At 38.2% G+C, this 12,998-nt stretch overlaps 1 protein-coding gene and 1 long non-coding RNA gene across 2 annotated transcripts in view; both read left to right on the forward strand.

Annotated features, from left to right (window-relative positions):
• The first annotated feature begins 1,180 nt into the window (after positions 1-1,180).
• On the forward strand, positions 1,181-1,657 carry LOC126912049 (uncharacterized). The gene is made up of 2 exons (XR_007706666.1): positions 1,181-1,321; positions 1,352-1,657. It is a non-coding gene; the product is annotated as an uncharacterized LOC126912049 (long non-coding RNA).
• Positions 1,658-5,613: 3,956 nt separating this feature from the next.
• The window catches only part of LOC118280370 (fatty acyl-CoA reductase wat-like), a 34,419-nt gene continuing 27,034 nt past the window's right edge, over positions 5,614-12,998 (forward strand). The window contains exon 1 of the mRNA XM_050702218.1: positions 5,614-5,773. The gene's annotated coding sequence lies outside the window, so the exon portion shown is untranslated. The remainder of the gene's footprint in view (positions 5,774-12,998) is intronic.

Genomic DNA, 12,998 nt, shown 5'->3' on the forward strand with positions numbered 1-12,998 from the left:
TATGAGTCCATTTCCACCAGTGCTAAGCTATGTGTACCAATGAATATGATTGGTGGAAGCCAAACGCATCCACAGCAACGTAGCATAGCACATCTCTGGTGGAAAAGCACTCTAAACTGAAACGATTTTATTTCTTTTAATAATTAAAGTAGTTATAATGTCATTGTCAAATGTCAGACATTGTCATAAAAAGTGGTTTGGTGATTAAAAAAATTATAAAAGTATTTTAGTTTTATTCCTTTTTAGGGTTCCGTAGCCAAATGGCAAAAAACGGAACCCTTATAGATTCGTCATGTCTGTCTGTCTGTCTGTCCGTCCGTCCGTCCGTATGTCACAGCCATTTATTTCCGAATCTGTTGGGCCTACATAGTTGAAACTTTGTAAGATGGTGTATTTCGGTAACCGCTATTAGAATTTTGAATAAAAATTAATAAATTTAAAAATTAAAGGGGGGCACTCCATACATGGAACTGATTCAAAAAAAAATTTTTTTTCAGCTTACATATCCGTGATGGGTGTCTATGGATAGGTCTTTAAAAAAGACATTAAGGTTCCTAAAACCACTTTTCGTCAAAATCAATCGTTTGAAAGTTAGACGCTTCCAAAGTGGAAAAATGTGTGTCCCCCCCTCTAACTTTTAAAATAAGAGAGTGAGAAAACTGAAAAAAATATATGCTGTAGATTTCAATGGAAACTAACAACGAAAATTGGTTTGAACGAGATATCATTATTAGTTTTTAAGAAATAAAACATTTTCAAAAACCGCAAAATTATTTGTCGTTCATACAAACACTATGTAAAACCAAGTTATTTTATAACTTTTATATTATGTCATCTACTTGCTGTTACGGAACCCTTCATGAGCGAGTCCGACTCGCACTTGGCCGGTTTTTCTGTATATTTTAAGAGAAAAAATGCGGTTGATTATTTATTTTAATACTGGTTGAATGACTTCTAGTATATTTATAATTTATCTATACTTACTTACTTACTAATATTATAAAGCTGAAGAGTGTGTTTGTTTGAACGCGCTAATCTCCGGAACTACTGGTTCGATTTGAATAATTATTCTTGTGTTGGATAGCACATTTATCGAGGAAGGATATAGGCTATAAAACATCACGATACGATTAATAGAAACCGAGCAGAGCGGGTGAAACCGCGCGGAAGTAGCTAGTAGTACAGTGAAACCTCGTTAAGTGAGACATCAAGGGACCTTTAAATTGGTATCACTTATAGAGGTATTCCACTAACCCAGTGTCTCAGATAACCAGGTATAAATAAACATTTGTCTCATTTACAGAGGGTTCCATTAATGGAGGTGAACATACGGGTTATTTCAGATAAAGAGGTGTGATTCTTAAATAAAACAATGTGTTATGTGCACATTATAAATGAATAAGAATAAGTAAATCAACAAACAAAACGATGCTGTCTCAGTTACTGAGGTTTATGCATTAAAATTCACTTGCTGTCTCAGTTATAGAGGTAACTAAGATGATAAATCGAAAGAACGAATCCCAGATATAGAGGGTTGTTTGTCCCACTAATAGAGGTAATTCAATGCCAATGGGTAGGGACCTCATTATGAGTTCCATTTGTGGAGGTTTCTCACTTATCCAGGTGCCACTTAACCAAGTTTCACTGTATATAAAAATGATTCGCTTTTGTTGCTCCGGCTCGAAAAGCAGGAGAAGGAACGGGGTGGTTTTTAGTCATTAAGAGTCTGACACTCCCATTCGCCTCGCCCTAGACAGGAGAAGTCATTAAATGATTATCCTTCCTCAAAAAAAAAAAGATTTCCTTGAAGTAACGCCTGTTGAAGTGATGACTAATGCATTAATCTATGTATTAAAATTCAATTCACATAGTAAGTAGACATATAATATACTAGCTACTTCCGCGCGGTTTCACCCGCTCTGCTTGGCTCCTATTGGTCATAGCGTGATGTTTTATAGCCTATAGCCTTCCTCGATAAATTGACTATCCAACACAAAAAGAATTATTCAAATCGGACCAGTAGTTCTGGAGATTAGCGCGTTCAAACAAACAAACAAACTCTTCAGCTTTATAATATTAGTATAGTATAGATAAGCCAATAAGGTACCGTTTCATAGCTATAAATACATTTCATAGTAAAACTATGTATGGGGGGTAAAACCCACGGGAACGGGTTCCTAGACCGCTTTAAGGATAAGTCAATAACACTGCTTCTCCCGGGTATCGAACCCTGGACCCGCCAGTAAGCTAACTAGTTATACAACATATCTTAGTTTTATTTTATTTACAAGAGTTTAAAATATTATAAGATTTTTAATACTAGCTTCTGCAAGCGGATTTGCCCGCGTTCCCGTGAGGTAAAAAGTATCATATCACCCAAGTCAGTTCATACCCTGTCTGTATACCACAACATATTTACTAATTACATATATATGTATATAAAGCTGAAGAGTTAGTCCATTTGTTAGTTTGAACGCGCTAATCTCCGAAATAACTGGTCCGAATTGAATAATTATTTTTGTGTTGGATAGTGCATTTATCGAGGAAGGCTGTATAGGCTATAAAACATCACGCTATGACTAATAGGAGCCGAGTAAAGCCAGTGAAAAAAGAATCAAAGTTTAGGAATGAGAGAAAATACGTCATTTCTACGTATAAAACGTACCTAGAAGTAACGTCACGCGATATTTCAAATCGATATAATCTTCGAAAGTATTTGTTTCCGTAAGAAAATAAAAAATACGTATTAAAATAATCTACAAGACGGACATTAAAATAAAAATTAGTCATTTAGCAGTTCGCATAAGGAAACTTGAAGATGACTTTGAAACATAAAAATAGAAATAGATTGCGTTTTCTAAATAGGTAATTATGAATCGATACATAACAAAGATTATCCTTATTTCATCATCATCATCAAAGGCTGTACCGTTATTCTAGTAATAGCTGACCCAACAAACGTTGTTTTGCCTTATAAAATATACGCAACGTCACGCCTTTTATCCCCGAAGGGGTAGGCAGAGGTGCACATAACGGCAAGTAATACCGCTATACAATGTACACCCACTTTTCACCACATGTGTATAATATAATAAGTCCCATGTAGCAGGGGGTAAGTCTATTGCAATATACCGGGCACAGTTCCAGACTCTGTGCTCCTACTGAGAAATTCTCGAAAATCTGAAAAAAGTCCAGTAATACTACGCCCCACCGGGATCAAACCCTAAGCCCCTTGTCAGGCAGTCGCACTTGCGACCACTCGACCAACGAGGCAGTCTTATAAAATATTTCGTCAAAAAATGAAAAAAAAAAAAAATGTGTCACTTACGGGTATGGAAAATAGATAGTAGCCGATTCTTAGACCTACTGAATACGCAAATAAAATTTGGTGAAAATCGGTAAAGCCAATCAGTATTACCTAACCTTCTGACCAGGAGCTGCGGACTGCCTCGGCTTTACCAGGGCTCCGGCTCAAAGCAGGAGAAGGAACGGGGTGGTTTTTAGTCAGTAAGAGTCTGACACTCCCTCTCGGGAGAAGTCATTGGATGATTCGGCAGTCACAATTAATATCACTCGACCAACGAGGCAGTCTGATAATGATGATGCTCATGTTGATACCATAAAATAATGAATAATTAATATTTCTCTCGACTCTTGAATCGAACTGGAAATCACGTGCTCGACTGTCGCACGTGTAGATAAACATTTGAACAACATAATAGTATTATTATAGAATACATATATTACAGAGCCATGCTTCGGCACGAATGGGCCGGCTCGACCGAAGTGATACCACGGCCTCACAGAAAACCGACGTAAAACAAGGCTTGCGTTGTGTGAGTGAGGTTACCGGAGACCCAATTACCCTCTCCAATTTTCCCAATCCTCGATTCCCCAAAAACCCTTAAATTTCTAACCCCCAAAAGGTCGGCAACGCCAGCGCCCCAAAAATCCGTTGCGTAGTTTTAAAGATTTAAGCGTACAAAGGGACATAGGGACAGAGAAAGCGACTTTGTTTTATAATATGTGGTGATGATCCCAATGGACACCCGCAACACCAGAGGAGATACAAAAACGTTGCGGGCTTACAGGTGCTGCAGCATTCGGGAAGGTGTGACACTCATATACCATAAAAAATAATAATACCTCTTTTACATTATAAAGTTGAATAACTTGTTTTTAAATATGTGCTATATACCATATAGTGACATAATACATAGGTACAAACCGGTTTAAGGTCATTAATTCATGATTATAAATGATCGACTAAGGATTAGTCCTTTGAGTACTTGCCACTATAGCTTGCTAACAAGTTAAAGTGGATATGGGCTGATCACATTTGCCTTTTTTATGATGGGGGGAAACCTTCAAAAGGCGCCTAACTTTCTGGGGATAAAAGACTAGGGAGTGTGGGATTTTTACCTCACTAAAACCACCCCGGTGGCCACCCTCAACACCTGTAAGGGGCACCGAGGCCTCTTAATAGACCTGCTCCGGAGCCCCATGGTGCAACGCCTGTTACGGCATATCCCTAGGGAGACGTGCGTCTCTGTGCAAATTACACGGCAACACGTGACCACTGTGCTTTTTTTTGAGGTGGGATAATCATTCTATGACTTCTCCCGTCTTGGACGAGAGGGAGTGTCAGACTCTTACTGACTAAAAACCACCCCGTTCCTACTCCTGTTTTTCGAGCCGGAGCCGCGGTAAACCCGCTAGGTAGTCCGCAGCTCCGGATTTAACAGGCGGGTAGGAAGATCACAAAGACAGTAAACAACTAAAAACTATTCATTAGCACAGTTAACATAATGGATGAGTATACAACGTGTCGCAGGTTCGATTACCGCATCGCGAAACAAAGCAATTTTTTGTGTGATCCATAAATTGTTGTTCCGGGTCTGGGCGTGAGGTGCATATGAAATTATGTACTTATAAACACACCCACGACACAAGAGGTTACACATCACACATCAACAGCCTATAAGTGGCCACTGCTGACTAAAAGCCTCTTTTCGCACGGAGAAGGTTTGAGCATTAATCACCACGTTTGCTCAATGCGGGTTGGCGATTTCAAACTTATAATCAGAAATTATAAGCCCAGGTTTCCTCTCGATGTTTTCCTTCACCGTTTGTCAGTGGTGTCTAAATAATCTTAGAAAGTACATGTAACTCAGAAAAAGTCACATTGGTACTTGCCGTTGGTAGGTTTTGAACCCATACCCTCATGCATGAGAAGCGTCTTAAACCTCCGGGTCACCACGACATTTTTTCTTTTTATACAAGAGGTAATTTTACTTTAAAAAAAAACATTACTCAGTAATCAAACCTGACACTACACACGCAGTGCCTACCAACCAAAAAAAAAACAGGTGAAAGTTTTTTTTAAAAGCCAAAAAAGCGAAGTTGAAGTACTAAAATATAATTATAATAACAAAGTAGAGCCCTATATGGCGGAAACTGCCGATGTGTGCCGAACGCGCTTTCCGATCGTGACGTCACACGGGCAAGACATCGTCGCAAGCGCAGAATCTCACGTACAATTGTGAAATGTCCTGTCAGCATATAGTATAGTTCGCGCCGCCGAAGGCTTTGGACGCGTGCTCAATTACAACAGTCGGGAATAAAAATTTATTCAATTTGAATACCTCATTTATTTTTTTGTCGTAGTGGTGTTGATTTTTTGTTTTTTTGGACTGAAAAAATAAATAGTGATAGGTTTTTTTTTTGGTGTGGACTATTTTTTTTTTTTGTATTGGTGCTGGAAAAAATTGGGGTGAGTTTTTTTGAATTTTAGTTTATTTTTACATCTAGGTTTAGGGATTTTAAAAAAAATGTTTTGTTTTGTTAGTAAATTATTTTCTAGTCGTATTTCGTCGTCGTCGTAATGATTTAGTAAACACAATTATGTTTATACACAAAAAAATAAATATTATCGCACTACTATACTAATTCAAAAAATATACGAATTATAGGTATTAATTAAAAAAAAATTGGGGTCCCAAATTAATTTTTATTAAATTTTTTAAACGTTACCCCAAATATTTTTTTTTTAATGCGTTGCCCCACACTTTTATTTTGCTCCTGTGTCGTGGGTGCGTTTACAAACATACAAGTTCACATACACATGACACCCAGACCCGAAACAACAATTTGTGGATCGCACAAAGAGTTGTTCCGAGCGGGAATCGAACCCGCCCAGCCACCGCGCCACAAAGCATTATGTACCGTGTTATAGTAATCGAACTTACAACACATTGTTGAAAATTGCTATAAATGTTTTTTTTTAGAAATAATCCTTTTTGTGCTTTAGTAATTGCTAGCTTCTGTCAGCGGCTTTTCCGGGTTTCGGTCGAATAAAAACTAGCCTATGTATTATTCTAGACCATAATCTACCCCTGTTCTAAATTTCATCCCGATCCCTTCAGCCGTTTTGACGTAATTGTGTAACTGAGTGGGTTAGAAATTTAAGGGTTGTTGGGGAATCGGGGATTGGGAAGATTGGAAAGTTAAGGGTGATTGAGAAAATGGGGATAGGGAAGATTGGAAAAGGAGGTAATTGGACCTCCGGTAACCTCACTCACACAACGCAAGCGTTGTTTCACGTCGGTTTTCTGCTCGGTCGTGGTATCACTCCGGTCGAGCCGGCCCATTCGTGCCGAAGCATGGCGAGCCCACACTTATGTAGAGGCTCATAGTGTGCTGTGGACTGTTATAATGTTTATCATCATTGTATCATTATATCACTATAACTGTATAATGTATTGGCTTAAGACTTAAATAAATCATCATCAGCCGAGAGACGTCCACTGCTGAACAAAGGCCTCCCCCTTAGTCCTCCACGTAGAACGACAAGTCGCCACCTGCATCCACTGGCTCCCCGCCACTCTGACGATGTCGTCGGTCCACCTAGTGGGAAGTTGGAGTTATAATGTTTATCACCAATCCTATATTTACTTTGTATGTATGTACATATGTATTGTATACATATATAATATAATGTCATATTCTAAGAAACTCAATATTGTTGATTGTCAACACACTTAGAACATAGTATGTTTTATTACTATGTCATTGTAGACATAAAGGTAAATTTTATGGCTTATAGTATAGGTAGTACTTAGGGCTTCAACCAGCATTAGGTATCTTGGAAATTCTGGAATGTTCCATACAAAATTCCACCCCCCATTTTAGGAAAGTAAGCCATGCTTCGGCACGAATGGGCCGGCTCGACCGGAGTGATACCACGGCCTCACAGAAAACCGACGTGAAACAACGATTGCGTTGTGTGAGTGAGGTTACCGGAGGCCGAATTTCCCCCTTCCCAATCCTCGATTCCCCAATAGCCCTTAAATTCCTAACCCCCAAAATGTCGGCAACGCACTTGTAACGCCTCTGGTGTTTCAAGTGTCCATGGGCGGCGCTAATTGCTTACCATCAGGTGACTCGTCTGCTCGTTTGTCATCAATTCCATAAAAAAGAATACAAACTTCCACTCCTATTTTTAATAAAGTGGGAGATTTAGAAAGAGACCAAAATACAGCCTATGTCACTTTCCACCTCCCCAATTAAATTAACACAACAAATCATTTCGTAGCTTCGAAACGTTATCCGGAGCTACGGACTACCTAGCGGGTTTACCGGGGCTCTGGTTCGAAAAGCAGGAGTAGGAACGGGGTGGTTTTTAGTCAGTAAGAGTCTGACACTCCCTCTTGTCTCGCCCAAGGTGGGAGAAGTCATTGACTGATTTTCCCCCCTTAAAAAAACCTCGAAACGTTGTGACGCATGGAAAGGACAAACAGACAAACATACCTTCACATTTAATTTTATAACATTATAATTATTTATAAATGAATAAATATAATGCATATACGTAACTACTACATTTATTGAATTTAAAATTTGTCACATAAAACTAAATTAAACATAATCTGTATACATAATAATATATAAATCAATTGCTGTTCGTCAGTCTCGCTAAAACTCGAGAACGGCTGGACTGATTTAGCTAATTTTGTCTCTTAAATTGTTTGTGGAAGTCCAGGGAAGGTTTAAAAGGTGAGAAAAAAGAATGTTTAAGGCCAAGTATAGACTTTCTCGGACCAACTAGCACTTACATATAAATAAATAAAAGAAAAGTAATAAAATATTAAAATAATTTAAAAGTGAAACAAAGAAAATAAATATTAAATAATTATAATGTATATATGTTACATATTTGATCCCCAGGTCAGACCAAGCATAATTAGTCTTTAATAAAATTTCGACTTTAAACCAATAATAATTTAATATGGACTCAATTGTTTATTTCGTACGATCATTCTGGAATAGGGTAGATGACTAATTATTATTTTAATGCCCGTCTTGTAGATTATTTTAAAATATTACACACGTATTTCTTTATTTACTCACGGAAACAAATACGATTTGATGCAACGCCTTTTATGGGCCCCATTTATGGTGGTCTGATAGGTCACTGCCTCGTTGGTCGAGTGGTCGCAAGTGCCACTGCCGAACAAGGGGTCTCGGGTTCGATTCCCGGGTCGGGCAAAGTATTACTGGGTTTTTTTCGGATTCTCGGTAGTAGCACGGCGTCTGGAATTGTGCCCAGTATATGGCAATAGGTTCGCCCCCATTTTAAAAATGGGTGTACATTGTATAGCGGCATTACGTGCTGTAATGTGCACCTCTGCCTACCACTTCGGGGATAAAAGGCGTGACGGTCACTGTCACTCACTATTGAGGGCGATGAAACACACCATAGTCATTATAGGCCGCGTTTCCAATGTATTTAGGCTCAAGGTTAAATATTTCGATGATATTTGCCATGTATGTATATTTTAACAAAAGTAGAAGACAAACAGTTTGTCCATTATATTGTTAGGTAAATAAAGGTTTATGTACTTCATTATGTAAATACAACAAACTGGATTTTGCCCGTGGCTTGACGCGGTATACTTACTTAGGGCAAAGCTCTCAAGGTCTTGTCTATGTGAGCCAAGTTTACCATACTTCGGCACTGCTGGGCCGGCTCGACCGGAGGCCTCACAGAAAACCGACGTGAAACAACGCTTGCGTTGTGTTTCGTTGTGTGAGTGAATTTACCGGAGGCCCAATTACCTCCCTTCCCAATCTTCCCAATCCACGATTCCCCCACAGCCCTTAAATTCCTAACCTAGAAAAGTCCGGGAACGCACTTGCAACGCCTCTGGTGTTTCAAGTGTCCATGGGCGGCGGCGATTGCTTTTTTTTATATTAACTATAGGTTCACGCTTGACCACTATCTCACCTGATGGGAAGCGCTTACCTAGAAGTAACCTATTCACTCTTGATTTAAAGATTCCAGGGTTATAGCTTTCGGGAAACACATACAAAGCTTACCATCAGCAGGTGATCCGTTTGCTCGTTTACCTGCTTGTACCATAAAAACACCCAGATTGGGAGAAGTCATTTGATGGTTGTCCTTATAAAAATAGTTGGAGATCGCAGTTTAAAAGGTTTAGGTTTATCAGAGAGCGCTGTTGCCTGGTCTCTTGTATTACCTCATTTACCTATAAATAACATAACCGGCCTACCGTAACCTATTTATATATTTTATTTCAAATTCAAATTGAACTAATTTTGAAAACAATGAATTGATTTTTTCTAAATAATTCGTTTCCTGATTTAAAAGTATGTTAATTAAATGTTTTTCATATGACTGCCTCGTTGGTTGAGTGATCACAAGTTTGACTGCCGGTCAAGGTGTCTCGGGTTCGATTTTCAGATCGAACAATAGATCGGTTAATAGTACTGCTGGGCTTTTTTCGGTTTTTCGAAAATATCTCAGTAGTAGCACGGAGTCTGGAATTGTGTCCAGTATATGGCAATAGGCTCACCCCCTATTACATGGGACTTATAACGTAAATGGTGAAAAGTGTGTGTATTTACTCTTTGTGTGATTCACAAATTGTTGTTTCGGGTCTGGGTGTCATGTGTATGTGAACTTGTATGTTTGTAAACGCACCCACGACACGGAAGAAAATCCCAAAGTGCAGCTACGATATTAAAAAAAACTAGACCAGACTTATATTAGAAATGCTAAATGGGTCTAGATACATTCCTCAAATGCAATCTATGACCTTGCGTTAAACAGTCGCTATTACAACCACTTAGCCACCGAGGTTATAACTAAGTAAGGTTAAGTTTAAGACCAACTTAATGAATTATTGCCTTTTAAGTGGCGGAAGTATACATATTGATACCTAACCTGCTGTTGCCTGCGACTATGTCCGCGTAACATATTGACAATCGGCGAAGCAGCACTTCGTGGTAGATATCCCACCCACTCGCACGAAGCGCTTCGCTTCAAGGTTCCTTGTGCGAACTGCTAGGGAGTGGAACTCCTTGCCGGAGTCTGTGTTTCCTGATGGGTATAACCTGGGTGTCTTCAAAGCCCGAGTGAATAGGTTGCTTATGGGCAGACGTGCTCCATCGTAGGCCGCATCATCACTTACCATCAGGTGAGATAGCGGCCAAACGTCGACATATTAAATGTAAAAAAAAATGACTTCTATAGAATTTTAGATTTTGATTATTTTCTAAAATAAAATTAGCCTTATTTAAGTCTTTGGAACATTAGCTATCTCTTTTTAAGGGGGTAAATTATCCAATGACTGATCCTGCCTTGGGTGGGGCAAAAGGGAGTGTCACGACTTTTACTGAATAAAAAACATCCCGTTCCTACTCCTGCTTTTCGAGCCGGAGCCCCGGTAAACCCGCTAGGTATTCCGCAGCACCTGATCAGCTACCTACCAATCATAGATTCAGCATTTTCAGAGATTAGCCAAAACAGACAGACAGCCAAAAATTTACAAAAATGTTATTTTGGTTTATGTATCGTATGCACTTTGCATATGCATTTTTGGTATATGTATCATACATAATGTATATCAAATGTATCTAGAAAAAAGCGGCTAAATATCAATATTAGACAAACAAACACCCAAATTTAATTTATTAGTCTAGAGTTCCAGACGGATTATTTATTTAAGCAACATTTTAATACAATGAATATGCATTATGCTGATTTATTAGTATCTAACTTTAGAATAAGTCATTAGACAAAAAAATCGAGAATTAAAATTGCGTATTTGTTTTTCAAATGTACTTGTATTTTTTTTAGTGTAGCCGGTGTCCATTAGCGGCGCTGATCACAGAGATATGAATATATCGTGCTTATTAGCCTAAACTTTAAACAACAGAAAAAAGAAACTGACACTTCCTTAATACTATATTTGTCACAGACACTTAAATACATTAAAAAGAATATGTTATTTAGTTATTTATGTTAGAAATGTGCTATGCTACGGCAATACAGAATCGCATCCACGCTACGTTGCTGTGGATGCGTTTGGCTTCCACCAATCATATTCATTGGTACACATAGCTTACCACTGGTGGAAACGGACTCAGCTAAATTTGTATATGGAATGATGCGTGCTATTGATGGCTTTCCTACATCCTCGCACAGCTAATTTGCGCCGGCGTATCGTCATAGCACATCTTACTTGCACATAGCTTAGTATTAATGGAAACGGTCACACAGTTTCACAGCTTGGCTATTACCTTTTTGTACATTACTACATAGTACTTCTCTGGTAAAAAAAGCACCCTTAGGTATATGACACCCACCAGAAGAATAGCGGAATGGTAGTCTATACAGCCGTCACCACACGGTACTATATGTTACATATATTAGTATATAACACATATATTTAGTTATATGTTGAGCATTGTTAAGCAATCTCTAATGACTGAATGCCATATACGGCTGAATCATCATTTCATATTGTTTATATATTATGATTGTTATATACTTACTATTGTTCATTCAATTATATATCATTACGGCTGATTATGCAAGGAGGAGGTACAGATGTGTTGTAAACAAGTAAATAAAAAGATCTTCCGATCGATTTCGATCACGGTGGCCCAAAATCAAAGTCAAAATCAAATAATTTATTCCAATTTAACCATATAAAGAATGATTTTCTAAGAGAATGGGCCATCTAAACCGGAGCCGCGGCCAGCATTTGGATGAAATCATCATTAAACATTAAATTATATTGATTGTTCTATCGATTCCAATAAAGATTTCATCAAGTTTTTAATTAATTTTGCGTTTTTTTCTTGAAAATCAAATCCTAACCACTTAAAAAATCACCCGTTACTTAGGTACTTTTGAAATGTCAACAAATAAAGAAATAATAGTCTGTCTATCAGTGAAACTAGGTGCTCGTTCCAAAGTGTAGCTTCGAATGGAGAAAAACGAGCAAGAAACTCCATTCGTTACTCTTTAAAAAAAAAACATTTTTCCAATCAATAATTGTACAAATATGTGGCACGGGGGTGAAACACTGCCGACCTCCCTGACTCCTGGTTAATAATGGTAATTTTAAGCCAGTAAATATCTTGATTTAGCTCATGAGGTTGTCGACATGTACCACGGGATGTAGATTCAGCAATCATTGTGCCGATAGTCGTATCTGCCAATGGCCTTATAGCCAAAAGCCTCGACCAACACCTGAGTAGGCTAACGTTAGATGGTTGGATCAAGAGCCTGATGCAGAAGGCAGTACTTCTGGACACGGCGCGTATTGTCCGGAAATTCCTCTCTCTTGAGCCCTGACCGCCGGTAGCTTGGATTTATCCCGTTACTGGTGGGCTACTGCTTTATATATTCATAAATGTTTTTTATAATTAAATATTTAAAAATGTAATCAACTAGTATAGTAAATAAATAAATGAGAATATTTTACTAAGAAATTGTCATTATCACTTTTTGCCCAATTACGTCAACCAATTTGCAAACAATATAAACAGAATATTTCCATCAAATATGTTACTTGTGGCATGATTTCCGGTGTGCACAAACTATTAATGGGCCATTCTCGATTTATCAAAAAATCTTAGTAGCACCTAGAATTCTAGATCAATCGATCACACAAAATACTTTATTT

Source organism: Spodoptera frugiperda, chromosome 21 (genome assembly GCF_023101765.2).
Source record: "Spodoptera frugiperda isolate SF20-4 chromosome 21, AGI-APGP_CSIRO_Sfru_2.0, whole genome shotgun sequence".
NCBI classification, from domain to species: Eukaryota; Metazoa; Arthropoda; class Insecta; order Lepidoptera; family Noctuidae; genus Spodoptera; species Spodoptera frugiperda.